The sequence below is a fragment of the Dendrobates tinctorius genome, unplaced genomic scaffold, assembly GCF_039654945.1.
Source record: "Dendrobates tinctorius isolate UK_male_01 unplaced genomic scaffold, ASM3965494v1 ptg000073l, whole genome shotgun sequence".
NCBI classification, from domain to species: Eukaryota; Metazoa; Chordata; class Amphibia; order Anura; family Dendrobatidae; genus Dendrobates; species Dendrobates tinctorius.
The window spans coordinates 1,831,950-1,859,867 of record NW_027361741.1 but is presented as its reverse complement, the minus strand read 5'-3'; the positions used below and the strand labels follow the sequence as shown (position 1 = coordinate 1,859,867).

Here is a 27,918-nt window from a genome sequence, read left to right as displayed (position 1 = left end):
TAGTTTTTTAAAATAATATACATAAATATTAATTTTACTTCTTTGTCTGTTCACAGATTCCTGGCGACTGGAGAAACCCTATCTTCACTACACTTCCAGTACCGTATTGGAATCTCTACCTTGTCTGGAATTGTTGCTGACACCTGCCGGGCTCTCTGGAATGTTCTTTGTCCAGAATTTATGCCCCTGCCCACCGCTGAAAAGTGGATGGAAATTGCTGACAAATTCTGGACAGTATGCAATTTTCCCAACTGTTTGGGAGCTGTTGATGGTAAACACATACGGATCATCAAACCCAAAAGAACGGGATCTGAGTACTATAATTACAAAAAGTACTTTTCAATAGTACTCATGGCCATTGTGGATGCCGGATGTATGTTTGTAGCAGTGGACATTGGAGCATTTGGCCGTGGTAATGACTCACAGGCTTTTAAAAACTCAGACATGGGCCGGAGGTTGTATGGCAACCAATTTAATTTCCCTATGCCACGGCCTCTTCCTCACACCGAAGCTCTGCCACTGCCCTTTGTAATGGTTGGCGATGAGGCTTTTCAAATGTGCGGAAACTTACTGAAACCCTACTCCAGCCGGGACTTGGACCACACCAAAAAAATATTTAATTACAGGCTGACCAGGGCCAGAAGAACTGTCGAGTGTGCTTTTGGGATTCTTGTCTCCAGATGGGGAATTCTGGGCACGGCCATTAATCTTAAACTTGAAACAGTCGATGAGGTGGTGAAGGCCTGTGTGGTTCTACATAACTTTGTGATGGCTAAAGAGCACCCGACCTTTGAACTGGACGATGATGCTCCTAACCCATTGCCTGAATTCACTCAGCACACTCACAGGTCATCCGTTGAAGTTGGCCAAATGAGGGACCAATTTGCGGCCTACTTTATTTCTGATGTAGGACGGGTGCACTGGCAAGATGAAATGGTGTAATGTTTTTGTTTGTTTATGGTAATAAAAAACCTTATTTGATACCATTACTGAGTGCACTATATTTTTTAAACTCCAATTAAATAAAAAACTTCCCATGTATAACTGAATTTTTTGATGTTCACACACCTGGGCAGGTAAATACACATATGAGTTAAAATGCAGCATTGCTAGTCTGCGTGAAATATATTGGAACGAGCAAAGCTGCAGGCCATGAATCAGGAAACCAATTTTTTTCAAGAGAAAATTGTCCAACTAGTTTAAAAAAAAGTATGTGATTTTTTTCAAAACCCAACCCTCAAAACCCAACCCCAATGAAAGTCAATGGGGAATACAAGTCAGCATTGAGTGGATGAATGTAATCAGCTCAATTCCAACTTTTATTTAAAATTGTGGTAGTGTAGAAATAGACAAGTTTCTAGAGTTATTACACTAGGCCTTGGAATGACTATACTAGGCCGTGGTATTTCAAATATGAGTATAGTAGGCCTTGGGCCTACTAGTATAGTCATATGTGAAATACCACGGCCTAGTATAGTCATACCAAGGCCTACTGTAATAACTCGATTTTTACCAACTAGGAGCTTGTTTCACGAAAAACAAACTGGTGAAACTTGACAAGTTTCAACAGTTTGTTTTTCATGAAACCAGATTCTAGTTGGTAAAACTAGAGTTATTACACTAGGCCTTGGAATGACTATACTAGGCCGTGGTATTTCAAATACGAGTATAGTAGGCCTTGGGCCTACTAGTATAGTCATATGTGAAATACCACGGCCTAGTATAGTCATACCAAGGCCTACTGTAATAACTCGATTTTTACCAACTAGGAGCTTGTTTCACGAAAAACAAACTGGTGAAACTTGACAAGTTTCACCAGTTTGTTTTTCATGAAACCAGATTCTAGTTGGTAAAACTAGAGTTATTACACTAGGCCTTGGTATGACTATACTAGTCCGTGTTATTTCACATATGACTATACTAGGCCTTGGGTTGGTTTTTAACATGTATTTACCCATCAGTGTGTGTGAGCGGCGCAAACAACATTAATGAAACTTTGTAATGGTGAACCACAAATGTAAATTTATTTTTAATCACAAAAATAAACCAAAAAATTATTTTTTCCGGCATTTGGGGGCAGATGGTTTCAATTTGGGGGTGTGCAGGGAATATGCAACACTTGCAGTTGAAGACGGTGTTTGAGGGGAAGGGGCAACAAAACTTGTGGGGAAAGGTAGTCCAGTTAAGGGAATTAAACTAGGAACACTTGGAGGAGAGGAAATCTGTTCAGGTACATTTGTTGTAATGGCATGTCGCCGTAGGCTTGTGTGCCTGGACCGACTTTGGCCCAATGCCCACCTTGATTGATTTCGCCTTGAACTTGGGGCAAATATTGAGTGTAGGTCCCCCGTCTGCTGAGGTGGCTGCTGCTGCTGAGGTGGCTGCTGCTGCTGAGGTGGCTGCTGCTGCTGCTGAGGTGGTGGCTGCTGCTGCTGCTGAGGTGGTGGCTGCTGCTGCTGCTGAGGTGGCGGCTGCTGCTGCTGCTGAGGTGGCGGCTGCTGCTGAGGTGGCTGCTGCTGCTGCTCTTGGTTGGCAGTGCTCGTCCTTGCAGGAGGACTGGTGGCGGCAGTGATGGTCCAGGTTTCCGGAGTGGTGGTGGCAGGGCTGTTCCATGTTTGCCTAGTGGTGGCTGAGCTCCACGCATGCATGGGAGTGGCGGTGGTGCTCCAGACAGGAGCAGCGCTTGCCATGGTGGTGTCGGTGAAGTGACCAGCTGCACTCAGACTTGTGGTGGTGTAACGGTGGGTGTCCTGGCTTTGAATAGAGGTGTCCGTGCAGTGGTATGCAGCACAAGTCGGTAGTGAGGTGAAGCGAGTCAATGGTGGCACAGGTGGAAATGACACCACTGACTGCTGACCGTACCGATTATGCTGCATAGCCTGCAAGAAAGCATTGTTGCAGGCCTGCAGCACATTCAGCTGTTGCTCAGGACTAAGGTGTTCCGCCATGCCCTTTTCAATCTTACTAAAAAAATGGTGTGCTGGTCTGTTGAGGTCGGCCTCCAGACGGTCAAGGCGCTGTTCTACAGAATTGAAGCGGTGTTCAAAGTGGTTAAAACCACGTTCCATGAGTGCAAAACCGCTTTCAACTCTGTCGGACAGCGACTTGAGGCTGGAATTAAATGCCTCGCTCAAATGCATAAACTCGGGCAAGACATTCCTGTCCAAGGCCCTCTGCCGCTGGCGGGTAGTGCCCGCATAACCAGTGGCAGAGACCTGGGACAGGGGAACACCTGATGGCCCAGCTTCCTGGTCACCAGCTGTGTGTATGGCTGACCTGCAAGGTGCTTCCTGGCTGTCGGATGGCTAGGACGGGTCAGAGGACGTCCGAGGAAGGACCGCTCCAGGGCCAGGTTGCAGGGTGCTGCTCCAGGTGCTGTGGAAGAAAGGAAAATCATTACTACCATGCCTTTACAAGAAGCATCAGCTGTGGATTAGAAAAACACAGATTAATAAAAATAAAAACCCAAAATTTATAATACTTACGATCTCGTGGCAAGGACCGGTCTTAGGAACTGCAACGCGTGATAGTGACGGTATCTAGTTCTGGTCCTTGACGCAGATCCACTGCGAACCTGGCCCTCAGCACGAACATCACTGTTGAAGCGGTCCTTGATCGATCGCCAACGTGTTCGGACTTTGTCCACTGTTGGGAAAAAAAAAACAGTGCCGTCAAGGACAACAGTCACTGCGGCACAATATAGCAATACAATACTCAAAGCAGTCACTGTAGAGCCCGATGACACTGTTGGGTTTCCTGCTAGAATATACCTAGCACGAAACCCAACAGTGCCGTCAAGGACAACAGTCACTGCGGCACAATATAGCAATACAATACTCAAAGCAGTCACTGTAGAGCCCGATGACACTGTTGGGTTTCCTGCTAGAATATACCTAGCACGAAACCCAACAGTGCCGTCAAGGACAACAGTCACTGCGGCACAATATAGCAATACAATACTCAAAGCAGTCACTGTAGAGCCCGATGACACTGTTGGGTTTCCTGCTAGAATATACCTAGCACGAAACCCAACAGTGCCGTCAAGGACAACAGTCACTGCGGCACAATACAGAGCAGGGAAATACTCACTAAACGCCTTTTTGGAGGATGCTGTGGCGCTGTCCCAGCCATCCATCAACGCTGCGGCCACCTCATTCCATAGCCGCCGGGTCACCACATTGTCCTTGTACAGCCGGTCACGGCTGTCCCACAACGGCGCACGCTCCTGGACCAGGCTGATGAGCTGCTCATTATCCAGGTAGACGTCTTCATCCCGTTGTGGAACCTAGACAAAACACATTCATTAGAATAATCAAATTTAAATTGAATAAAAAGTTACAAAAAAAAGAAACATAAAAAAGAGTAAAAATAGAAGATAAAAAATAAAGAACATTACAAATCATTTGATACACACATTCCGTATCACCACCGGGACTTGGCTTCGCTGCTCCTGCTCTTCGCCCTCAGTAGTCCCGTCCGCAGAAGATGATGATGATGATGATGTCTTAAAAAAGTTGAAAAAAACGTAAGAGATTTGGAGTAGCAGCAGATATACTTACCAGATGCACGAAAATAATCACCTCACGGTCTGCTTGCTCCAATTCCTGCCGCGATGGGGAATATTCGGATTCTGAAGACATACTGCATGTAAAAATAATAAAAATCATTAGTACATACATAATTTAAAAGGACAGGCATATAATGTAATATACTCACATTCTTGACGCTGATAGAAGATGGGTTCCTTGGTGACTGTCTGCTCTCCAATCTGTCAGTGTAGTAGTGGCAGAGTTTTGGCAGGCACCTCCTTTATATAGACTTTTTTTTTTTGACTTTAGAAGTTTATAACTAGTACAACAAGTGGACACCACCAAAAAAACGCAGTGCTAAAAAAACGCATACATGCGCATGCCAGTGCGCACGTATGCGCATCCATAGGCTATAATGGCCATTTTTAGCGCAAAACGTGCGCATACGTGCGCATGCGCTTTTTTGCAGGACCAAAAAATGCAACATGTAGCGTCTGTAAATTACAAACGCACACCCCAAAAAAACGCAGCGCATGAAAATCGCATACGTGCGCATGCCAGCGCGCAGGTATGCGCACCCATGTTTAATATAGGGGAAAAAACGCATGCGCAAGTATGCGTTTTTTTCAAGCGCAAAAAAACGCAAATGTGAAACCAGCCTTAGATACCAGCTCCCAGCGCCTGCTTAGAGCGCTGGGCGCTTCGCTGATTGTTGGCTCCCGCTGCCACACACAGCGATATGAGCTGGCCAGCGGGAGAGCAACGATCAAAAAATGGCCCAGGACGATAGTGCATGATCAGCGATACCCGGCGGAGGGGCCGGTCGCTGATCCCCGTCACACACAGCGATCTCGCTGGCGAGATCGCTGTGGCGTCACAAAATCAGCGATCTCACTAGCGAGATCGCTGTGTGTGACGGGGCCTTAAGAGCCAAGGACCACCTGTGAAAAGCTACAGAAAGACCTGCAATTAGCAGGCACAATTGTTTCAAATAAACTATAAGTAATGCCCTGCCCTGTATGCAGGTTCACCAAGCAAAACTCCATTATGGAACAAAAAACTGTAAAAGTCCATTTAATTTTTTATCAACAACCTTTAGACAAGCCTGTGAAATACTGGGAACATATAGTCTGGTCTAAAGTGACCATAATTTATCTCTTTGAATGACATAATACAGAAGCCAAAAGGCACTGCATATCACCTAAAAACACCATACCAACAGAGAAGCTTGGAGGTGGGAAAATCATGATGTCTGACTGTTTTTCAGCATAGTGCACTGACAAACTTCATCTGATTGAAGGAAGGGTAAATGGACAAATTTACAGAGTCATTCTTGATAAAAATCTGCTGCCATCTTCCAGGATGATGAAGATGAAGCGAGTGTGGACATTTCACAAGATAATGATCCCAAACACACAGTCAAGGAAACTCTCAATTGGTTTCAGAGAAAGAAAATAGAGCTGCTAAAATGGCCTAGCCAATCACCTGACATGAATTCAATAGAACATTTATGGAAGGAACTAAAGCTCAGAGTTCATACAAGGAGCCCATAGAGCCTTCAGGATTTGAAGAGTGTTTGTGTGGAAGGATAGGTTAAAATCACTCCCGAGCAATACATGCGACTAGTTTCTCCATACAAGAGGAATCCTGAAGCTGTTATCACTAACAAAGGCTTTTGTATGAAGTATTAATAAAATATCAGTAAGCATGTTCAATACTTTTGTGTCATTTCTAATTATTACACATAACTTAATTTATGGACATCTATGGTTTACTTTCTTTGCCTGTGTGGATTGGATTTATTGTTACCGATATCTGGTGAGAACTTCATGTCAATTGCATGTTTAGAAATATATTTACTTAGAAAATTAGTGACGTGTTCAATACTTATTTCACCCACACTAACTTTAGTTGATAACCCTAACCAGATATTCAGATATCCATTTTTTTGCATACACAAAATAAAAGAAAATAGACTGGGACATTTTCTTCAGTGTTTGGTATATGTGTCTATGTTTCCTAACAGTGATTTATCCCTTTTTTTTGTAGCCTGCAAAAAAAAAATCCAAGCTTCTCCTACCTATTATATAGTTAGCAAAGGAAAGCACTCTAACGACACATGGATGAGTGCTGTTAAAAAAATTCTAAGGATCCATTTGCATGGGCAGGTTTGACCATGGTTTAGATAAAAAATGGGCATATATCTATGTTTTGCTCTCATTCAGTCCAGAAAAGAACCCAAAATATGAACAGCCCCATAGAACACATATTTATTATACTCTATCTATCAAAAACACAGACAAAACACATATGTGAAAACTGGACATATAAAATAGGGTTTAATTTTGTTTGAGGAAAATTAAGCAGTCAGCAGTATCATCAAATATGCCACATACAGTATCTAAAAGCCCTTGGGCCTACACTGGCATGAGCAGCAGTTGCTCTGTTTCAGTTACAGATAACAAATTTATGAAAACTGAAATATGCTTTTTCTTGACTATAGCATCCATTCATAATCCAAAGAACTGTATATATTATGTAGACTCTTCCAAATTTATTTTTATAAACTTTAAAGTAACATCTGGCCTAAATGGGTTTTCAGCTGAAAAAAAAAATTGTAAAGAAAAAAAAAAAAAAAAAGGAAAAATGTGTTAACGTGTTGTGTGTGAATCCATCCTTGTAAGACAAGACTATGCATCAAACGTGGCATTTCGACATTTTGATAAATGAAGTAATATATAACATAGGATTTTCTTACTGAGTGATAGATATCAAAACTAAATCCATGAACCGAGGGTTAAATAATGAAAATTACATAAACTCCTTCTATATTTCAATAGTACATGTGGTTTAGAAAATCCCACTGACACAGGCATAGTTCATACCAACTGTGTGCAGTACCTTTCATCACAGCAGTTATTTGCCAACTTAGAATGTGCACACGCTTCTCGCACATTATACTATACTTGGACACACAGAGAGGTGAGGTGAATTGATTACTTCCTTAACACCCTTTGTTGGTTTTTCTAGAAAGGAACCTTCAATTATTACAAATACTGTATTTTCCAAACCAGACTTTTACTGACAGCCAAATTGCAGGTTTGCTTTCACTGTTCTCCAAGCTTCTGAGAGACAGGTGGAGCTGAAAGTTTGACACACATCCCCTCTCTATGTAAATATAGTGTTCTAAAAGATACAAAAGATCAACCATTTACCCTTAATAACAATCTCTTTATTAGTTAATTAGAAGTTCACATTGATGTATTTGAGAAAAAACAAATTAGATTTGCAGCAAATATGCGCAACTCTAATCACTAGAAAACGTAGAATTGCTCGGAAATACACTTAGGCTGGAGTCACACATAGAAACTCACCAGCGATCCTGACAACGATATCAATGTGTCAGGATCGCTGGTGAATCGCTATGTGATCGCTGGTGAGCTGTCAAACAGACAGCTTCACCAGCGATCAGCACAGCGACGCCCAGCGCCCGGCATCGCTGTGTACATTAGTAACCAGCGCGCTGATTCAGGAAGCTGGTAACTAACGTACACATCGGGTATCCAAGGGACGTGTGTCCCTAGATACCCAATTTGTACGTTAGCTACCAGCTCCCTGCATCAGCGCGCTGGTAACTAAAGTACACATCGGGTATCTAAGGGACGCATGTCCCTTGGATACCCGATGTGTACATTAGTTACCAGCAGATCGCTGGTCTCCCGCCTGTCACACGCAGCGATGCATGATGGCCAGTGGGAGACCAGCGACCAAAAAAAGTCCTGGCCTTTCCAGCAGCGATCAGCGATACCGGCAGGGGGGCCGGTTGCTGATCACTGTCACACACAGCGATCTCGCTGGTGAGATTGCTGTTGTGTCACAAAAATTGTGACTCAGCAGCGATCTCGCTAGCGAGATCACTATGTGTGACGGGGCCTTTATGGCAGAAGAGAGTATTGCTTATCTCAGATTGCCCAGATACTGACCAACACTGTAGAATTATTATTATTTATTATTATTTTAGCGCCATTTATTCCATGGCGCTTTACATGTGAGGAGGGGTATACATAATACATACAAGTACAGTAATCTTAAACAATACAAGTCACGACTGGTACAGGATGAGAGAGGACCCTGCCCGCGAGGGCTCACAATCTACAATGGGATGGGTGAGGATACAGTAGGCGAGGGTAGAGCTGGTCGTGCAGCGGTTTGGTGGATCGGTGGTTACTGCAAGTTGTATGCTTGTCGGAAGAGGTAGGTCTTCAAGTTCTTTTAGAAGGTAGGAAAATCCGGAAGATGTATCATGGGGGAAACCTGATGCTTCAGCAGTGTGGGAAATGATGCTGGGCAAGTTTCTTTTTTTGCAAATCGAATCTCAAAATGTTCGAATTGCGTGAAAATTCGACTAAGGGTACCGTTACACCTAGCGATGCACCAGCGATCCCAACCAGCGATATGACGAGGTCAGGATCGCTGGTACATCGCTAGGTGGTCGCTAGTGAGCTGCCACACAGGCAGATCTCACTAGCGACATCGCTGGGGACGGGGATCGCTACTTACCTGTCAGATGCGGCGATCCTGCGTCCTCCCGCCCGGCTCCACGCGTCGCTCGTCGGCGCCACAGTAAGCCCAGCAGGAAGTGACCGACGAGAAATGATCCAGCAGCTTCTCGCGCGATCAGCGATAACCAGCGGGGGAGCCGGTCGGAGGTAAGTATCATATACAGCGATATCGCTGCAACGTCACAAAATCGGTGACTTTACAGCGATATTGCTAGCGATATCGCAGTGTGTAACGGGGGCTTAAAACCTTGATCTTCGTTGGATTTGCTCTTTTACGCTTATTGATATCGGACATTTATGGCAGATCCACATTTCATATGTTTGATAGATGCATAGCTTCCCTGTGGGACCCACATCTTGTAAAAATCGGGCTCCCCTGTCTTGCAACAACCTCAACGCTCTTTCCATTGACTTGTATAGGAACTGCAGAAAGAATGGAGCAAGTGATTTAAATAATTGATGTTCATTTTAAGGTAGACTTGTTTTAGGTCATTATTTTGCATCCTAACTCAATTGACCCTCAGCTAGCTGTGATGAATTTCATGACACTAAACGTATGCATGGCTAAGAAAGGATTTTTAAAGGTAGAAAAAAAGACATTGTAACCCCAATTCTTCAAAGTGTTAAACACTTTGAACATTTGTAAAATTTTGAGTTGGAGAGGAGCCAGTTTGGGATGAGGCATTATGACCACCCATCAAATTAATTGAAAGCGGCAGCATGTCTTAAGCTAGAAATGCAACTCCAGTCCCTGACTGAAGGAACATTTCTGCCAAGATGCATGACACTGATAAGATGCACAGAATTCAGAAAGTGGTGTTCATATGTGAATGGGACCTGTGCCCTCAGACACTTACAAATAGTCATTAGAAACCAACACATATAGCATTAAGTTTTTTTATAGCATTTACTATATGGATTAAATTATTATTTATTATTGTAGCGCCATTTATTCCATGGCGCTTTACATGTGAAAGGAGTATACATAATAAAAAGCAAGTAAAATAATCTTGAACAACACAAGTAACTGACTGGTATAGGAGCAGAAAGGACCCTGTCCGCGAGAGCTCACCTTCTACAAAGGATGGGTGAGGATGTAGTAGGTGAGGGCAGAGCTGGTCATTCAGCGGTATGGTGGTTACTGCAGGTTGTAGGCTTGTCGGAAGAGGTAGGTCTTCATGTTCATTTTGAAGGTTTCCATAGTAGGGGAGGGTCTAATATGTTGGGGTAGAGAGCTCCAGAGTAGGGGGGCTGTATGATAAAAATCTTGTATGTGATTGTGGGAAGAGGAGATAAGCGGGGAGGTAAAGTACTGGGAGACAAGGTCACAGATGTATGGAGGAAACAGGTTGTGGATGACTTTGTATGCCATGGTCAGGGTTCTGAACTGGAGTCATAAGTTTAGATTTTGACAGATCAGACTTTTAAAGACTGAAATACTGAGTGATTACTTTTATAATTTTTATTTTTAATCTGAACAAAGATGAGTGATTCAGATTTTTAGCTACTGTATTTATAAACTTTTTAAAATAATTGTTTTTACTTTATACTTTATTTTTTAGTCCCTATAATAAACCTGAACCTGTAATTATCTGCATGACAGACTCTTAAGAAACCAAGTATGTGGATGGGCTTCAGAGGAGTCCAAAAGATAGCAACCAAAGGGGTCTTCAACAGTCTTCAGCAACTCTTTGGCTCCCTGCAATTGCATTGTGGAGAGGTAGATGGATGCCAGTAAGGCTACTTTCACACATCAGGTTTTCGGCGTCAGGCGCGATCCGGCGTCGTGCCGGAACGCCGGATCCGGCAAATGTTTAGTAAAACCGGATGTGACGGATCCGGTTTTCTGCTGGATCCGTCTTTTTCTTGACAGACAAAACCGGATCCGTCTCATCCGGTTCATCCGTTTTTCTATCCGTTTTTCAACGGGTTACGCCGGATCCGGTTTTTAAAATTGACCCTTGTGGCCTTCCGAACGGGATTGGCTACTGGAAAACTATATATAGAGTGTTCCTACAGCCCTTCTTTGACAGGTTGTCGAGGAGAAAGTGCAGGTTGGAGAGAAGAGCAAGTTACTGGCGAAGATGGATGTTGTCATTGGAAATATTTTGAAGAATTTGGCGGATTTTATAGCGGAGGCGAATCGTTTGAGGGTGATTGTTCTGGAGAAGGAGAGAGCGAGACAGCAGCGCATCAGGCATCGTAGACGACGTTTGTGGATCCACCCCATCACAGCCAAGAGAATGACGCGTGGGGTCTATTCTACACTCTGCATGGACCTTCGACGAAACCCGGATAAATTTTTTGGATATGTTAGGATGAAAATGGAGAATTTTGATTACTTGGTGGAGCGCATTGCACACCTCATAAGAAAAGCGGACACCTATTGCCGCTTCTCTGTTTCACCCGCAGAGCGTCTGATGGTGACTTTAAGGTAAGCCACATTTATTGGATGTGATCGCATCAGAGCACACTTTCACTGCAATCTTGTTGGTGGTAGTTTGTATCTCCAAGTGTTATAGCTCAGTTTTGGTATGTAATGCTGTGATTTAAAACTAATTTATTGTTTTTTAATTCCCCACAGATTTCTTGCAACTGGAGAATCCCTTTCGTCACTGCATTTCCAGTACAGACTCGGGATTTCCACCATATCTGGAATAGTGAAGTACACATGCCGTGCACTGTGGGTCTCCTTAGCTGAAGAGTTTTTACCAGAGCCCACAACAGAGAGGTGGATTGAAATTGCTGACAAGTTTCAACAGATATGTCAGTTTCCCAACTGCTTGGGCGCTGTGGACGGGAAACATATCCGCATTGTAAAGCCAGCTGGATCGGGATCGGAATATTTCAATTACAAGAAATATTTTTCAATTGTCCTCATGGCCATCGCTGACGCGGAATACAAATTTATTGCGGTTGATATTGGGGCCTATGGCCGCTCCAATGACTCTCAAGTTTTCAAACTGTCTGCCATGGGGCGTAAACTGTATGGAAACACCTTCCAGTTCCCACCACCTAGACCGCTGCCGCAAACATCTGGTCCACCTATGCCATTTGTCTGTGCAGGGGATGAAGCCTTCCAGCTGTCAGAACACCTTTTGAAACCGTACTCTAGCAGAGGATTGACAAGACCAAAACGCATTTTTAATTACCACCTCACAAGAGCAAGAAGAATGGTTGAATGTACCTTTGGTATTCTGACAGCCAAATGGCGGGTCCTATTGACTGCGATCAACCTCAAGACAGAAACTGTGGACGAGGTGATCAAAGCGTGCGTGGTACTCCACAATTTTGTTATCTGCAAGGAACCCATTTCCATTGAGGACACCTCTGAAGAAACCACCTTGCAAGATTACCATGACATTACCACTAGAAGTTCTGTGACGGTTTCAGTAATGAGGGACAATTTTGCACTATACTTTGTCACCTCAAGGCAGAGTACACTGGCAGGATGACAGAGTGTGAAAGATTTGTGCCCTAACCAAACTTGTGTACCTTCTGTACCAACAGTATATACCTTTGCCAACCAAAGTTGGCTATCTTGTCATGGTCTCTATTTTTAGCTTTAGGCCACATGTGTGTACCTGGTTGTGTTTTATGCAAAGTATTTCACCTTTTAACAAAAGTTGTGTACATTGTTAGGAAATCACCAACAATAAACACAACTTTTTAGGTGAAATACTTTGCTTCAAACACAACCAGGAACACAACTGTGGCAAAAAGCTAAAATTTACCCACAGTTATATACCGTATTTTTCGCTTTATAAGACGCTCCGGATTATAAGACGCACCACAATTTTTGAGGAGAAAAATAAGAAAAAAATATTTTTTAATAAAATGGTGGTGCCTCTTATAATCCTTGCATCTTATTGCTTACCGGGGTTGGTGGCTGCGGTGTAGAGGGGTCCCAGGCTCGCTGCTGGAGGAGGCAGGCGTGGAGTGATGCTGCAGGCCGCATTCAGGGATGAGGGGGGGCTCCGATGTGTGCTGTTGCTGCTGCAGAGTCTTGTGCTGGTGTCAGGTTTCTCCACTTGTCCGGCGGTTGGAAGCCGGTGCTGCGGGTGCTCCGGTGCGGCGTTGTGTGCCCATCGATGCCCGGGGCTCTGGTCTGTCGAACAATGTCGGCAATGTTCCCTGTATATGTGCGCTGAAGTGCCGGTAAAAAAAAAATGGCCGCCGGCGCGTGCGCAGATGGGATCTCGGGACCAGTTCTCGAGAGATGAGATCTGAAATCTCATCTCTCGAGAGCTGGATCCGAGATCCCATCTGTGCACGCGCGGTGGCCATTTTTTTGCAGGCACCACCGCGCGCACACAGGGAACCCAGGGAAAATGGCCGCCGGTGCGTGCGCAGATGGGATCTCGGGACCCACCTCTCGAGAGATGAGATTTCAAATCTCATCTCTCGAGAACTGGGTCCCGAGATCCCATCTGCGCACGCGCCGGCGGCCATCTTTTTACCGGCACACAGGGAACTGAGGAAATGCCGGGGCTCTGGCCTGTCGCACAATGTTGGCAGAGCCCCGGGCATCGACGGGCACACAACGCGGCACCGGACACACCCGCAGCAGCGGCCAGCAACCGCCGGACGCCCCCGATCACAGCCTAGGTAAGGCATGTCCGCTTTGTAAGACGCACCCCTGTTTTCCCCCCAAATTTTGGGGGAAAAAAAGTGCGTCTTACAAAGCGGAAAATACGGTACCTAGTTTTGAATACCATTTCACCTTTTAAATACCCTGTATTTAACCTTTTTCGCCGCAGAAAGAAATGACAGACAACCAGTGTAAAATAATTTAACTTTTATTGAAAAATGTTTTTTTTAGTAAACTTTTTTAAAATTTTAATAAACTTGTTTAATAAAGCTTTGAAACCATAAAACTGGTCATTTTTATTTAAATATACACAATATAAATCTGTGTAGTGTGTGGTGGAAATACTGCTGGAGGGGCTGCGGGACACTTCGACACTGGGAGTGTGGAGAGAGGACTGGGATCGTGGTGGGGAAGGAACAGTTAGAGGTGAAGGTGTGGAAAAAACTACAGAATGGGTGGACATGTGGGAAGCAGAAGAGGTGGTGGAGTGGAGGGTTGGGCAGGGACTGTAGGAGCAGATGATGTTGATGGCAAGTTGTATGGGGAAGGAGTTTGGTACGGGGCAGGTTGCTGGAAGTGGGGAGATGTCTGGTACTGGGGAGGTTGCTTGAAGTGGGGAGATGGCTGGTACTGGGGAGGTTGCTGGTGCTGGGGAGGTTGCTGGTGCTGGGGAGGTTGCTGGTGCTGGGGAGGTTGCTGGTGCTGGGGAGGTTGCTGGTGCTGGGGAGGTGGATGGTATGTAATAGGAGGGGGAGGATGGAAAGTGGCTGGAGGGGGTGTAGATGTAATAGGAGGGGGAGGATGGAAAGTGGCTGGAGGGGGTGTAGATGTAATAGGAGGGGGAGGATGGAAAGTGGCTGGAGGGGGTGCAGGTGGAGGAACTACTGTGGTGGGAGGAGGAGGTTGGGAGGTAACTTGCTGGAGAGCAGCGTGGCATGAATGCATTACATGCATCTGCTGGGCAAGAGAGCGTTTCCATGCGCTCCACAACAGACCTGAAAAAGGTGTGGTTTGGCGAAGATCTTGCTTCTGAATGCATGGTTTGCAGAAGTGTCTTCACCTCCAGAATGCTGGAGTTGATCTGCTGATAGCCTGCGGAGATTTGCTCTGACAAGACTTTTAGACAGTTCTGGAAAGATGCATTCAGATGCAAGAACTCTGGCGCATAAGACTTTTCCTGACCCCTCTGCCGCTGCCGCCCAGTACCCGCAGGTGTACTAGAGGTGGCAGGGGCAGAAGGGTGGGGTAAAGGGAAAGCGATCTCCTCACCAGCAGCTTCATGTAATGTAGGCGGCCACGATGCTCCTGTGCTGGTGGATGGGACAGATGGGTCGAATGTGTGGGAAGGCTGGGAAGGTGCAGATGTACCGGGGCGGTCGAAGTGTCCCTCGGTGCCGGTCTCCTCAGGGATCGCCTCAGAAGGGTCCAATCGTGCAGGCTCCCGAGTGCTGCTCACCGTGCTGTGGAATAAAGAGAAAAAAAAACAATTAAAATAGTGACATAGTATGGCCCTGGCTGAAAAAAAAAAGTTACATCTAAACATTTTTTTGTCACATGTGGTGTGTAATATTTACCTTCTGGTGAGCATTGTCTCCCGGAGGAACGACAGGGCTCGTGCGTACTTGTACTTGCTCCTGCGTCCTCCAGATCCACTCGGGGCCCGCATCTCTTTATTGAACTCCTTCTTGAAACGATCCCTCACAGACCGCCACCGCTTCACAATTCTCTCCCCTGAAACGAGAAAGGACAAAGTGGTTAGTATACAACATCAGTGTTTCCCAAACTCCAGCCCTCATGGTCCCCAGGGGTCATGTTTTCAGGATTTCCAAAGTAAATAGAAATCCTGAACACATGATCCGTGGGGACCACGAGGACTGGAGTTCGGGAAACACTGGTTTAAATCAAGCAACCGGTACTGTATATACTTACGCTCTTTAATCTGGGCCCGAGCTTCGAGGTCCTCCCAGAGGTCCACAAGGAGCGAACAGATTTCCTCCCAGAGTCGTCGGGTAACGATCAGGTCAGCGTGGCAGCGGTCAGCCATATTCCAGAGCGGCTCCCTTTCTCTGACGAGATCGATGAGGCGGTCCACATCAATCCCTCCATCCTCACCGTCAGAGTCGGGAGCACGCTGTGAAGGCTGTTAAAGAAAAAGACAAAAATATCATAATTAGCCTCCACAAAAGAAATGAAATAAAAAGTGCAAAAAAAAACAAAGCAAAAATATTTATACTTACACGCTGGTGACCGCCGCGTTGCTGTCGCCGACGACCCTGGGAGGCACTGCGAGGACCTCTTGGCCGAGCACCAGATTGGGAAGACTAGAGAAGAAAACAAAAAATGTTATGTCTTTGGATGTAGGCATTTGTTTGCTGTGTGTGGTCTGCAGAACATTGTTTTCTATGTGTTGTGTGTAGTGTGATGTTGTGTTTCTGCGTTTGATGCAAAAAACTTACCAATTGTGAGCCCACTCCAAGTGTCTGTCCACCCCTTCCTTCTTCTTCTGGGAGCTCCTCTTCATCTTGTGATTCCTGTTTTGAAATAAAAGGCAATGAATACACATATATTACAGAGATGATGGATTTTGGAAATAAAAACTTACCGTCAAACGCTGACGATGCGAGGGAGGGCTCCCAGAAGATGTGCTGTCTTCCTCATGGCCAGACTCCATGGCTGTGGGTGGTGTTTCTGCTGCTGCCATTGCTGCTGCTGCTGCATCTATTGGGCGGCTGTTGAATAAAGAGAAACAAAGGGCCAATGAATATCTTGATATTCCATAGCCCTAGTTTGGAGGAATGGGGGATTTGATAATTACCGTCTCTCATCTGCTGCTGGACTCCCCTCCCGTTGTTCAGCATGCTGCTCCATTTGGGGTGGTGCTGATGGTGCTGCTGCTGCAGATGTCTGCTGCCTTCTCCTGCTCCTGGTTCTTGGCTTGGGTGGCATGTTGGGTGTGGCTGAGGGTCCCATTGTCTTGCTTTTATATATGTCCTGTGGGCAGAGCTACTGAGCATGCTCAGACCAAAGAAACCGGATCCGGCCGCCGGATCCGGCTGTCGCCGGATCAGGCGCATTGCGGCGCTCATAGGCTTTCATTGTATGAAATAGCCGGACACGCCGGATCCGGCATGTCCGGCTTTTTCGCCGGAGACAAAAAATGTTACAGTAGCCGTTTTTTCCAGACGCCGGATCGCGTCACATTGCTGGATCCGGCGAAAATCGGATGAAACGCATGGCCATCCGGCTCGATCCGGCTCTAATGCAAGTCAATGGGGGGGAAACCGGATCCGGCATTGCATTTCGCCGGATCCGGTTTTAGTCAAAAGCGCCGGATCGCGCCTGACGCCGAAAACCTGATGTGTGAAAGAGGCCTAAGAAACCCTTACTAAGATTGTGCTACTTAATTATTGCTGTTAGTAATTGACACCAGCATTTATGTAGTTAGGCAGCAGTGATCAGATCTAGCTCCGGTTATCGCTGTTATAGACTGGTGCTACTGTAACTGTATGACACAGCCATCTCTTGCCATGTATGGAGTTGGCTCAGTTCCTGCGCTCTCTCCATACACCTGCACCAATATCTCATGGTGGCAGAAAGGGTTACGCTGAACGGGCCTGTGACTTTATTTTTTATTGTCATGTTTTTCCTATGTGTTTAGCTAATTTTTATATTAATGAAACGCCTTATATTCTTAGCTGCAATCACTGTCATGTGGTTGTCCCAAGGTGTCATGTACAGTAAAGGCCCCTTTACATTTAGCGATGCACCAGCGATCCGACCAGCGATCCGACCCGGTCAGGATCGCTGTTGCATCGCTAAATGATCGCTAGTGAGCTGTCACACAGGCAGACCTCACAGCGATGCAGCAGCGATGCAGCACATGATACTCACCTTTCACACACAGCGATCCTGACGTCCTCTCGCCCGCCTCCACGCATCACTCGTCGGCGCCAGCAGGAAGCCCAGCAGGAAGCGCCCGACGAGAATTGGAGCCGGACATTCTCATGCGATCAGCGATGAACAGCGGGGGAGCCGGTCGGAGGTAAGTATCACACATAGCAATATCGCTAGCGATCTCACTATAACGTCACAAAATCGGTGACGTTATAGCGATGCCGCTATGTGTAAAACCCCCTTAAGGCTAATATCTCTGGAGGAAGCAGAACAGCGCATATGGTCAATGGTGCAGTATGGATTATATAGACAGGATAGGGTGAAATAGAGGTCAAGGCAGGAACAATTCAACAAGGTGCTTGGGTCAGCAACAGGCAATCAAATTTCAAGTAGAAAGGTGTATAGATTGGTCATGGTTCAAGCTCGACATCAGGAATTCATGAAACAAAGTAACACATCAGGTTATTAGTAATTATTTCTAAATTTTATCATAGACATCAAGCAAGTGCATAGGATCCAACTTCGATCATAGCTCATACATGTAAAAGTGTATATGTCAATTCCGGAAGCTAAGGGGAAAATGAATGTATTGGAATAGGTCTTGTTTAATTTAACCGTCAACTTGTTAGCTCAGATCTATAGTATCAATGAAAAAAAATGACAATTTGACAGTGTTGAATTTCAATTTACCTTTTTTCTTTCTACTGAAACCAGGCTTTGACTGGCCCACAGAAGAACAGGTAAATCCCTTAGTGGTGTGCTGTGCACGAGTGGGCCCCTCATCTTCCTAAATGAGCTGTGTTTAGTACAGTATACATAAGGCAACATATACAGAGGGCAAGATTTTATTATACATTAAAGCAAGCAACCCAGTCTATTATAAAGAAGAAAATTTTAAATTATGAATAATAATCAGGTAATATTACATGTAGCTGAACATCCAGACGCAACAGTCAATGTGCTCTTGGCACCCCAGTCCAACGCTGACTTACACCATGGGAGAGTTAGAAGGCTACATACAATTTAGATGCTATTCTGTCCCACTTAAAATGGTTAGTTAGGCCAACATTAATCATATGTGTCTGGCCAGCTTAATTTGGCTAAAAAAGTCTCATTGATGTCTGAGTTGAGAACAATTAATACTTATGCCTCAACTGCACTACCTCGTTGGTATCAACGCTAAACCAGGTAAATATTGAAATCCTGTCCAAGATTTGGAAGAATAAAACATGTCAAGAGATGACATCACGGTGCTTCAGTGGTGAACACTACTGCTTTGCAGCACTGGGGTCCTGGGTTCAAATCCCAACAAGGGCAACATCTGTAAGGAGTTTTTATGTTCTTCCTCTGTTTGTGTGGGTAAACCCTGGTTTTCCAGTTTCTTCCCACACTCCAAAAAATACATACTCATAGGGAGTTTAGATTGGGAGCCCCAATAGGGACAGTATTGATGATGTCTGTAAAGCGCTATGTAAATGAGTAAAATAAATAAATAAGACTTTTTATGTACAGTTTAAAAGGAAGCATTATTTGAGGTAATAGGTAAATTGAAGCTATAAAACTCAGTATTAATTGCATCAAAGACTGTCAGCAATGTATTTTTTATACACTTCTAAGAGGATGTCTTCAATTTAACAAGGGTCTTCAATAATGTCCTTTGACACGAGTGGATTTTCTGTGCGAAACTAGTGATCATTAAAGATACAGCAATTCATAAAAAATACAATAAAAACAATACAATGAAAAACAGCAAAAATGTTGCAAAAACATATTTACCGCATATTATTTGGATGGAAAAAAAAGGAAAATAATTTGTGAATTTTCTATAAGCATATTCATTGGGATGTGGGTCTCATTTGTTAAAACTAAGATGTGAAGGCAATAAAAACAAAAGTGTATTTAAGGGCTGATAACAATTTCAATTAACAATGAAATAGTGAGCACACATTTTGGGACATTTCATATGTTCAAGCTTTGCTTTGATACTTTGTATTTGGCATTAGTCTGCAGAACAACATGTCCTAGATACTTGGCTGAGAAGATGACAACACTTAATCCTCCACAAGAAGAACATATTAGGTTTTAAAGTTAAATGGGCTACTATTCTATCATAGATAAAGTGTGTGCACTGGCTGGCATTCAAGTCTCCATGTATAGTGCTGCCATTTACTTATATAGAAGGCATGCTTATTAGTCCGTCCATTGCTCCAGCAAAAGTCTACTTACGTGGTTTTGAGATGTAGACGTCCCCATCTGTCAGTTATGGAACATAACATGATTAATTTACTCTCTGTCTCAAATCATATTCTTCAACACAAATCCTATTTTTGAAAGCCGAAGCATTTAATTTTAAAGTACTGCAGATAACCACTTCTACCATCTCAAATCATTTCATCTAGTGGTCTGCTGAGGCTTTTATAAGGGGGGTCTCAATGGAAGTATGTATAAAAACACCTGCGCCGTCAATACTAAACTTTAATATCTTCTCAAATATTTGTCCGGTGCTCTCATGTAATTCTTATCAATTTGGATAGGTCTCGCTACTGAAATATGTATTAGCAGTCTGGATTTGATTTATTGTTGCCGTTAACCTTTTTGCTGCTGTATGTTTTGTACAGCAAAACATTTCCTACCTTTTTTACAGGCTCCGAGCCTTGACAGGGGTTAATGGAGCTCTAAACAGCAAAGCACGCAAAACAGTTTTATTTTTTCATCCAGTCAATTTGCAATATGATTGATTTTGAACAGCATTATGGACGGAAGGACATTAATAAGATTCTCAGCAGAGCAGGGCAAGGTTCCTGGGAGACGGCAGTACTTGAAATGAGAATTACTAATAAAACAGATAGTAAATGAGCTGGCATTTTAGAGTTCAGTAGTACTTGTTTGGCCAGGAAGAGATGATGCACATGTACCTTTTCTAGAAAAGTTCATAAATTATTTCATTGCTATATCACATATAAGCTTCAATTAACTCATTAATTCCCAATAAGATACTATCATTTTAAACTGTACAAAGATTAAGTCAAAGCTCAAACACCTCTGTTACCAAAATACACTGTTTTATAGTGACAATAATTTAACATTTGTCCAATTTACCTATGTGAATCTCAGATCACGCTACTTCTAAAGATAAACTAAATATCTCTAACGGAATAACAATACATTCTTCTTATATATTTTTCTGGTTGCATCACAGTTGTAGAAAGATGTATATCCTAGCAGTTATATTCCTAAAAGTAAGCTACTCGCATGATTCTATGCCAACCTAGTTATTAACCTAAAGAAGGATATCAACTTGATCTAATATTGACTTTTTGGAAATTCCAAGATTAGTGTTATGGAAAAAACTATTAAATTATTATTATTATTACTACCATGGTTATAGATGGGAAAAAAAAGTATCAAAATATAGGGTGTTCGTCAATGGTTATTTTAATGACCTGGCTGATGTGGTGGTATAAGGGTTAACAATATAGAAGACAGTATGAAGTGATGTAAAGTGCTGATGTGGTCTACATCTTTAACCCTTGCTCTCCAGACTCATCTAAGGTCCCGTGAGTACAGAACACGTTTTCATTGTGGTGGAATAAAATCATGCCCTTGTATTTTAGTTTCTGTTTCTAATTGCTCTACAGAGATTGATAATTTACAATTATACCATTCAATCTTTTCTAGTCTCTCTGTTATTTCCTTCTGCTATTGAATAATGTTCCCACACTCGGAAAACAATTTCTAGTAAAATTTGACACTGACAACCTAATTGACTTATTTAATCATGGTATATGTTGAGTTTATATTAAACATATTCACTGCAATTTATATCATCGCGCAGTATAGTCTACTTAGTTTTTTTTTTTAATTGGTAAGAATAATATTGTAACTTTTTGCAGTTAGCTTGAAAAATTAGATTCTGTATAGATGGTGGTTCATTTTTTGCCATTAAAATTCTTGTACATTGTAAACCATATACAGTCATATGTAAAAGTTTGGGCACCCCTATTAATGTTAACCTTTTTTCTTTATAACAATTTTGTTTTTTGCAACAGCTATTTCAGTTTTATATATCTAATAACTGATGGACTCAGTTATATTTCTGGATTCAAATGAGGTTTATTGCATTAACAGAAAATGTGCAATCTGCATTTAAACAAAATTTGACCGGTGCAAAAGTATGGGCACCCTTATCATTTTCTTGATTTGAACACTCCTAACTACTTTTTACTGACTTCCTGAAGCACTAAATTGGTTTTGTAACCTGAAATATAACTGAGTCCATCAGTTATTAGATATATGAAACTGAAATAGCTGTTGCAAAAACCAAAATTGTTATAAAGAAAAAAGGTTAACATTAATAGGGGTGCCCAAACTTTTACATATGACTGTACGTCATGCACGTCACGTTTACAATAGATAAGAAGCTGAAAAATTCAAGTTGTAAAATGCCATAAAGACTGGTCTTGCAGCAGAAATGTATATTATTGTGTGGGCTTCTGTTTCAATCATCTTACAGAACATTGAATTATCTTAGCAGATGTTATTACAAAGTACAGCATCATTTATACTGCCAATGCAATAATTAGATTTTTATTGGTTTCAGTAATTTCAGAAAATTGCTTCACTTTGGGTAATGTGCTTTCTTATGACCAGAGCTCCATTGATCTCACCAATGACGATTATTAGGCTTCTGGAAAATGAAATGGTTCTCCAGAATAACAAATGCAAAGGAGAAACTCATCCTCATGATTACTAACTGGAGGTACATTTCCGAATAGGTCATCATCGCGTACAATCGGCTGCCAAAAACTTATTAACATAAGGGTTTTTATTCAACTTTTAATTAGTTCATATTTTAATTTATTGCTTGCAAAAATAATACCTTGCGAACAATGTTTTTTTGGCTTATATCGCAGATTACTGATTAATGGTTTAACAAAACATACACTGTTTAATTTACGATTTGAAAAAAACACAAAGCCATTTCGTTTTATGGAACACAGTTTATTGTAAATTTAACTTTAAGGCCTCATTTAATTAGAAAAAATACTTCTTGATGAAAAACAAAAATTATTTTGCTTCAATAACAACCCAAAGCTCAGAAATACCATGAGACAAAAATGCCCAAAGCCAGTTTTATTTGTTTTATATCGTAAAGTGGTTTAACTACTTTTATGTGAATTATCTGTTTAAGAAATGAAACGAGAACAATGTGGAAATGAAAAATAAAAAAATAGTCATAAAACTCATAAAAATAGTATGTATGCGAATACGCAGCATGTTTCTAATAAAAATAAATATTTATTGCTTTCTATTATTATCAGGAAGTGTTTGTTCTTTTCTAACCTAATGTACACAGATTGTAAAGAACTGAAAAGAAAGAGCTCTAGTCAGTTTGAACCATTGTGCTGTTGTTATGTGGGCGCTCATAAAAAATCTCATCAGATGTAATTTGCAGTATAGTAGCCCAGCCTTTGACAAACTGGTAATTATTTGAGTGAAGATGTTCTATCTGTGGTTTGAAGGATATACTTGGCTGGAGGTTGGGGAAAAACAGGATTACTGGACTCGGAGGGGGAGTGGAGAGGTTTGAGTGCAATTTTCCTGCATTTGCTACTAAAATTGGGGAGCTAATTAGATGTACTTGTGAGCAGTTCCATGCAAAGAAAAAAGCTTGGAGTAAATAAATATAGTTACAATGCCGTGAAATAACAGGGTTACAGGTCGAGAATGGAGGGGATCAAGTGAAGGGGGACCTTTAACATGGAATGTGCAGAAACACAAGTGAGATGCAGGACTCATTCAGGAAGCAGACTACATTGAGATTGGATAAGTGTGTGTACAGGGAGCTATGTGTGCACTGGTTCTGCATCCATCCTTTCAATTATCATTTCTTAGGCAAATCTAATCCACAGAGGACATCCATTTAGAGGCCCCTAAGCAGGGCAGAAGGGGATCTGAGGTTTAACTGAATTTGTTTTTCCTTTGAAAAGTTTTGCCCAATTAGCCCCTTGCTGCAATGTGAAGCACATTGACAGGCGATAGATCTAATGAGGGCAGGACAAGAGGGACACATGCAAACTTCGAGAAGCTTTCACTGTTCTCTTTTCTTTTACAGGTGAAAAGATTTCAGTGATCCAGGATGAAATGTCTGCATTCTGTTGTGACAAGATGTCTGCTGCCCATTACCTTATATTTGCAGATATCAACACACAGTGCCAAAATAGAGGTTGTCTTCCCATGGAATGAGCACCAAACAGAGCTTGTTAATGATAGTACAGATAAGCCAGTGATACCTGATTTTTTTTAGAAAATGATAAAGGTCTTAATATGGTGTTAAATAAGATATGAACTAAAAATATGTATTTTCATCTAGCTCTGTACTTGGAACAGTATTGACTTTTTTAAGCTTCCTGTTTTTTTCTCATTAATGTTTTATTTGTCTGTTGTCTTTAATAATTTATGTACGCCAAATACAACTTTTATGGGGAAATTACAAATTTCATATGGCATCTGAGGAAGCATGTGTGCATTTATTCATGCAAACTTTGAGGTTAAAACATATGAACATGTGCCTAGTTCAAAGTTTTTTTCTTTTCATTTTTGTCTTACACTATATGATGCTTTTTGCCTATTTACAGTGGGGAAAAAAGTATTTAGTCAGCCACCAATTGTGCAAGTTCTCCCACTTAAAAGATGAGAGAGGCCTGTAATTGATATCATAGGTAAACCACAACTATGAGAGACAAAATGAGAAAACAAATCCAGAAAATCACCTTGAAGGTTATATGGCAATACTGAAGCGACATCTCAAGACATCAGCCAGGAAGCTAAAAATTGGCTGGAAATGGGTCTTCTAAATGGACAATAGCCAGAAGCACACTGCCAAAATGGTAACAAAGTGGCTTAAGGATAAAAAAGTCAATGTTTTGGAGTGGCCATCACAAAGCCCTGATCTCAATCCTATTGAAAATTTATGGGCAAAGCTGAAAAGCTTTGGAGACCTGGCTAGTCATTGCTTGCGTTGAGAAACATGTGATGGTGTCTCCGCGGCTTGTGTTTTGCATGTTTTTGCATATTTCCCATAAGGGATGGGGGCATTGCTCTAGAATCACTGCGTTGAGAAACATGTGATGGTGTCTCTGCAGTGTTGGATGTTGATCTCCATGAGTTCATTCATCCTCATTTTTCACATATTTAGTAAAGACCTGCAGTCATGGCCGAAAGTGTTGGCATCCTTGAAATTGTTCCAGAAAATGAAGTATTTCTCCCAGAAAATTATTGCAATTACACATGTATTGTTATCGATATTTTTTTTCCTTTATGTGTAATGGAACAACACAAAAAAATACAGAATTAAAGTACATTTGACATAATTTCACACAAACACCAAAAATGGGCCGGATAAAATTGTTGACACCTTTCTAAGGCCGGTTTCACATTAGCGCTTTTTAAGCGCACGCACGGCCGGGGGTAGCTCCGCCCCCGAGCCGGCTCTCTGCCCGGCGTGCCCTCCCCTTGCTTATAGCGCCGCCTCCTAGCGGACAGCGGCGCCTGCGATCGGCGCACCCTATCTTTAGCATAGGGTGCGCAGATCGTGCGCAGGCCGTGCGCTAGTTGCACTTTGACCTGCGCTGCGCACTTTTGACGGTGCGCCGTGCGCGCCAAAATCGAACTTTTCGGATTTTGGCGCGCACGGCGCACCGTCAGAAGTGCGCAGCGCAGGTCAAAGCGCAACTAGCGCACGGCCTGCGCACGATCTGCGCACCCTATGCTAAAGATAGGGTGCGCCGATCGCAGGCGCCGCTGTCCGCTAGGAGGCGGCGCTATAAGCAAGGGGAGGGCACGCCGGGCAGAGAGCCGGCTCGGGGGCGGAGCTACCCCCGGCCGTGCGTGCTCTTAAAAAGCGCTAATGTGAAACCGGCCTAAATTTGTCAGTAAACAATTTTGCTTCAAGCATGTGAAACCCGTTCAAACTCACCTGTGGCAAGTAACAGATGTGCGTAATATGAAAATCACACAAGATAAAAAGTGACACTAAGCATGGAGAACAGAAAGAGGAGACTAGTACTGTCTGAGGACTTGAGAACCAAAATTGTTAAACAATCAAGGTTACAAGTCCATCTCCAGAGATGTTGATGCTCCTTTGCCCATGGTGCACAACATAAATCAAGACATTTACATCCCATGCACTGTAACTAATTTCTCTGGACGGCAGAGAATAATTGGTGAAAGGTTGCAACGCAGGATAGTCCAGATGGTAGATTAGCAGACCCAATCAAGTTCCAAAGAAAATCAACCTGTCCTGCAGGCTATGGGTGCATCAGTGTCAGAGCAAATTATCCATCGACATTTGAATGAAACAAAATGCTGTGGCAGGTGACCCAGGAGGACCCCATTGCTGACACGGAGACATAAAAAACCTGGACTGCAGTTTGCCAAACTGTACTTGAGCAAGCTACCATCCTTTTAAGAAAGCATTTTGTAGACAGATGAGACCAAGATAGAGCTCGTTGGTAAAGCAAACCATTTTATTGTTTACCAAAACGGAATGAGGCCTACAAAGGATTGAATATGAATTCATATTTACTCTATATCTCTTTTGTGACTGTTTCATTTATTTTTGGTAACTTTATCATTAAAGCTTCTCTAAATCTCAATGGTAACATAGCAATGCCATGTGGCAGCAATGAGGTCCTTGGAGGTCCAACCCCAATGCCTTCCGATATTGTGGGAAAGCTCTGAATGCCTTCTCTCACCATTTGTAGAACTCCATGGTTAGTAAATATAAGGCTATTCTTTTGCCCAAGGGTTTAGAAAAACCCTTAATTACAGATGAGCGACTTTGCCTTTTTTCGGGTCGAGTCGGGTTTCATGAAACCCGACTTTCGCAAAAGTCGGGTCGAACGAAATCGGCCGACTATAGGGAAAAGTCGGAGGCCGACTGAAACACGAAACCCAATGCAAGTCAATGGGGAAGCAAAGTCGGTAGGGAGTGGAAGACTGTAAACACACCTACAGTGCCCATTTCAATGCCAAAAACATCAATTCTTATAACTGAAGCTTGTCAAGCTTAATTTACTGCCTAAGAATAATTACGCATTGAAAACTGGGGGTTATTTGGCTAAATTTGTGGGGGGGTTGGGCTGGCTCCAGGTTTTCGTGTGCCCTGAACCAAAGAGCTCCCCTTTAACACATACTACTACTCATGATGCTCCGATACACCACAGAAATATAGGTATCGTACAATGACACATACTTCACTGCTTACATGACATGACTGATCTATTTTAAATTGTACAATAGCTCAAAAACAGGACAGTATATTACTCCATACAGTGTTATGACCACCACATTGTGCGCCATACAGAATGAGCCCCATATATTTCTCCATACCAAATAGTCACTTATAATGTTCCATACAGTATAAGATGAGCTCCACATAATGCTCCATATATAATGGGTGTTGTGAGTTCATTCTCTGGTTCACCAGTTGTGAGTTCTCCTTCCAGACTCCCTCTGGTGGTAACAGGAGGTAGAGAGGCTGATTTGATCGGTGGAGATCTGTCACCTGAGAATGAGGATGACGATTGGATCTCAGGAGTCTCAGATTGGATTTAAGACAGCCGACGCCCTATTCAGTTGCTGGTGATTCCTTCTGGCTTGTCAGCTCTTGGTTTTCAGCTCTGTTCCAGTCATCTAAAGCTAAGTTTTTCTGCTAATGTTCACACTTGATTTTGTTGGTCTATTCAGTTTTTTGGTGTGGTCAGCCAGCCCCGGCTGGGGGCTGTGCTGAATTTCCACTCTTATTTATCAGTATTTTGCCAATTGGCTTTTTGTCCCTAACTAGTTCGGTCTCTTTTTGCTCGGTCTCAGAATATTTCAGAGTGCTGATATAGTGGGAGAAGTCTAGTGACTTCAGGGTTAATTTTGCTATCAGCAGTGTTGGACATGAGTTTTGTAGGGTTTTTTGCAGGTTGCAGACAGTGTCTTTCCTTTCCTTTCCTGTCTAGTTAGTTTGGGCCCCATCATTTGCTCAGCCTATTTTCCTGCCTGTGTTTGTGCCTTCATCTTGTTTCACCGTCAATACATGTGTGGGGGCTATCTATTCCTTTGGGGTCTGGTCTGGGGCAGTTAGTTTTCCCTTTTCTTGCTTTAGGCTTACTTAGTCCTCCGGCCGTGACTAGTCGTCTGGGAACATCATAGGCACGCTCCACGGCTACTGCTAGTTGTGTGGCAAGATCAGGGATCTGCAATCTGCATAGTTACCAACCTCTCTGGTTTTCTGTGACTTAGCTTGTTTTGCTTTTTTCTCCTCGGTGACCTATTCATAACAAATGGGCCC

General features: G+C 43.0%; 1 long non-coding RNA gene across 2 annotated transcripts in view; it reads left to right on the top strand.

Moving 5' to 3' along the window:
* Positions 1-24,085, top strand: part of LOC141096303 (uncharacterized) — a 31,098-nt gene extending 7,013 nt beyond the window's left edge. Inside the window, exons 2-4 of one of the 2 annotated variants that reach the window (XR_012233636.1) lie at positions 18,291-18,316; positions 22,177-22,335; positions 23,692-24,085. This is a non-coding gene — a long non-coding RNA (uncharacterized lncRNA). The remainder of the gene's footprint in view (positions 1-18,290; positions 18,317-22,176; positions 22,336-23,691) is intronic. The other variant, XR_012233637.1, reaches the window with a different exon arrangement.
* Positions 24,086-27,918: the final 3,833 nt, after the last annotated feature.